This window comes from Mandrillus leucophaeus, unplaced genomic scaffold (genome assembly GCF_000951045.1).
Source record: "Mandrillus leucophaeus isolate KB7577 unplaced genomic scaffold, Mleu.le_1.0 Scaffold318, whole genome shotgun sequence".
In the NCBI taxonomy this organism is placed as follows: Eukaryota; Metazoa; Chordata; class Mammalia; order Primates; family Cercopithecidae; genus Mandrillus; species Mandrillus leucophaeus.
This window is the reverse complement of record NW_012103343.1, coordinates 1738212-1742041: the sequence shown is the minus strand read 5'-3', so window position 1 is coordinate 1742041 and position 3830 is coordinate 1738212.

Below are 3830 nucleotides of genomic sequence, written 5' to 3'. Positions count from 1 at the left end.
AAACCATGGTAATTAGTTTCCCTTGTTAGGGTTTCTTACCATTCCTTGGTGTTGCTGTAACTAAATCTAGGGTGTCTTCCCATAATGGTTTGATCCTGGTTTATTCTCAATGATGTAGGTCCAGTGGTAGCCTGTGTGGATGATTGAAAAACACAGTAAATCCATTTAGCCTGGTGACTGTCATACCTCTGGCCTATGATGGGAAGTAATTCTGGTCACCTTATAGTGGGCTTATTCCCTTTGGCCAATTGTTTTAGCTCCACTATCGGTAATGACTTCTCACAAATCTACCAAGCATTTTCCTTTCTTTAACCATTTCTTTATAGGGGAAGGAAGAGATGTGATAAAGCACCACCCTGTGGGAATTTGTGTTTGGGAAACTTGTGCAAGATAATGCTGATGTTCAGGCTACTGCAACTATTGTCAGTAATGAAACCCTTTGTCTCCAACCCAGGAGTCTTGTGTCTTCAGCAAGTAGAGTACAAGCTGACTCTTCACAGTTCTTAAACTTTTGTGATAAGCTGTCTGGGTCTACTTTCTCTGCTCTACTTTCATTTCTACTTTCTTTGCCCACTCATTAAACTTGGGTGGTTCCCAAAATTCTGCCTCATCCTTTTTCTGAGTGTTTGTATTAAGTCTCATGTGTACAGTTCTAAATGATAAAGGATGAACTCCAAATCTGCATTTCCAGCCATCCTCTCCTCTGAACTCTGGACTCATATATTCAACTCTGATGCCCAGGGCACCTCAAGCTCAACATGTCTCAAACTCATGACTTGTATTAGCCTGCCTGGGACTTTGCCTCCTCTAGGGTCTCTACGTTAGTTGATGGTACAACTATGCACCCAGGCACTTAGCTAAGTGATGGTCTTTGACTCCTGTGCTAGAGTCAAAGAGGCACCATAGAGGCACCATATTTTGCAATGAAGTAAAGTCTTCGAGTTTCTTCCACTTCATAAACCTGTGCTAGAGCACAGGAGTCAAAGACCATCGCTTAGCAAAGTACTTGGGTACACAGCACTTCCTCACACCTCCCCACACTTCAGTCACTAGTATTGCTGATTTTTCTTCTTAAATTATATTAAGTCCCACCTTTATTATCACTACCCCAGTTTGCGCCTCATCATCTATGTCTTGGGACGCACAGTGTAATACTCAGGTTTTTTCAAGAAACAGAACCAATAGAAAATCAATTAATCAATGAATTGATTAACTATAAAGAATTCACTTATGGTATTATAGTGACTGGTAAGTCCAAAATCTGCAGGTCAGGTCAGTGGTGCAGGAGATCCTGGGAGAGCAGAGCTTCTCTCAGGATGTCAGGCAGGAAGAACCAATGGTGCAGATGAATCTGAGTCTGAAGGCAGTCAGCTGGAGAACTCTTCCTTCCTCAGGGGCGGGTTGGTTTCTTTTTCTACTCAGGCCTTCCACTGCTTGGATGAGGCTCACCCACATTATGGTGGACAATTTGCTTTACTCAAATTCACCAATTTCAATGTCAGTCTCATCCAAAAACACCTTTACAGAAATACCCAAATAATATTTGACCAAATATCTGGGTATCCTGTGTCCCAGCCAAATTGACATAAAAATAACAGTCACACGTAGTCTCCTAAGTGATTTCCTTGTTTTCACTTTTGTCCCTTTCAAATTTGCCCTTCAAAGTCATCTATCTGAAAGACAAATCAGACCACATGACCCTCCTACCCAAAACCTTCAATGACTCCACATTAACCTCGTATTCCTAAACATGGCTGGTTCTCCAGAGAAACAGAACCAACAGGATTTAGGATCCTACAAGAGTCTAGGATAAAAATCATATCATGAGAATCTAGGACCTCATTGTTGTCCATCTCTCCGACTTTGTTTTGTGCCACCTCTTACCTTACATGTTATGCCACATTGAGACATACAGTATTATAACTCCTTGAATATACTAAGTTGGGACTCTGCTCTTCCTCTAACTGGAATTCTCTTCAGCTTCCCCTTACACTTGGCTAATTCCTACTATGGACTGACATACAAGTCAAGGGTAAACTCTAGAAGATTCCTGGCTCTCTTGGATTTCCCAGGCTAAAGTTTGTGCCTCTCCTCTGTGCTCTTTCTTCTGTGAATAACATGCTGCCCATATTTCTACCACTGCTTTACCACAGTATATTAGAAGTTACTGGTCTAAAAAATTAGACTGACTAACCAATGTCTTCTATGAGGAAAGAAGCTATATCTTATTTATCTTTGTAACCTTAATGTCTAAATAGCATCTGGCCTAATAGTACTGCTCAGTAAATGCTCACTGATCAAGGGACTGATTTTTAAGTCCACAAAATTCCATATTGGAGTGTGATGGAGGAAATAAGGGGTAAAGGAATAGAAAACAGGGGTCTTCTTTGGTGAAATTAAACAAACAAACACACAAAAACAAAACCCAACTGAAACCCACAATGAAGTTTCAGATTCTTTTGGGAAAATGGCTTTAAACAACTTCCTAGAAAATCAAAGTTTTCTTATTGAGCATTTAGAATACCTGTAGGGTCAGAGGTATTTGTGACTTTATCATGATCAGAGGCTATGCAGTTCTCTGCTAGACGTCTGGGGAGGGCTTGGGTTTTAGTGCAAAGATAAGCCTCAGGACTTGGAGCAGGAACGGCTGACGGCTGTCACACTAACAGGTAAGATCAGCTGACACTTAAAAATTATAATTAATCATTATTTTATTTTTGAAAGATTTTGAACACTTAAGGACACTATAATTTATTTATTTATTTATTTATTTTATTGTTTTGTTTGTGACTCATGCTTAATACACAGGCATTTTTGCTGCAAGGCAGTATTTAGCCCATACACCACATTGTGGGCACCCGAAACCATGGCAACCATGTTTTACTGATCATTTGTAAGCAATTTAATTTGGCTTAAACATTTAGAGGCTTTATTTTGCCAGTTATTTCTGGAAGCGGTTTAAAAAAACACTTCAACAGGCATACGTTTTTATTGCCACTCTTCCCCTCCCCCCAAATTCTTGTGCTTTTCTTCTGAACAATTATCTTCTCCTTTTTTTTTTTTTTTTTTTAGATTCTAGAGGTAGAGAATGATTTACAGCCACAAGGCTATCAGTGTGCTCATGTATCATTTACTTAGTCTTTGAAATCAGGCTCAAAGGATTTGGTCTAGGGCAGAGGCTAGTACTATCTTTTAAAGAAAGTCAAAATGCCCCTTTCTCATTTTCCTATAAGTTAACACCATTGCAAGTTCAAGTAATTTTCTGCTAAAAGGCAAACTGAGATAAAAGAAGACATTTATTGATGCTTTTACATGTGTGTCAGGAAGTAGGATAGAATCACTACTTTTTAAAGCTATTAACTATAGGAGGAAAACACATCTAATTTCTAACAAACATCCTTTGAATCCAGTCTCACTGTAGCTTTTCCAAGTACATTAGCTGAATTATCTCTATATTACCAAGATTGGTATCACAAAATAACAGCAGAGTTTCAATCCTAAAAGCTCAATAACTGACGTCCTTTGCAAGCCTCTTATACTGGAATTTAGAAGCTTCCATTCAGAATGACTCAAGACAAAATTTGTCAAAACTTGTGGCTATATATGGAAAATTTTCTTCCACTCAAATCAAGAAAGACAGTTTTGTTTTCTCTCAAAATCAGTGGGTGGGGGAGTGCTAAAACTTCTTGTTGATAAAATATTTATAAGGCAGTATTTTCAAAGTTATAATCATGATGGTAAACACATTTATAAAAAATTAAATGAAGCTAAGTGGGAGTGTAGTTAAACATCTTCTTAAATATTTTGGCCGGTTACAGTGGAGATTAAGA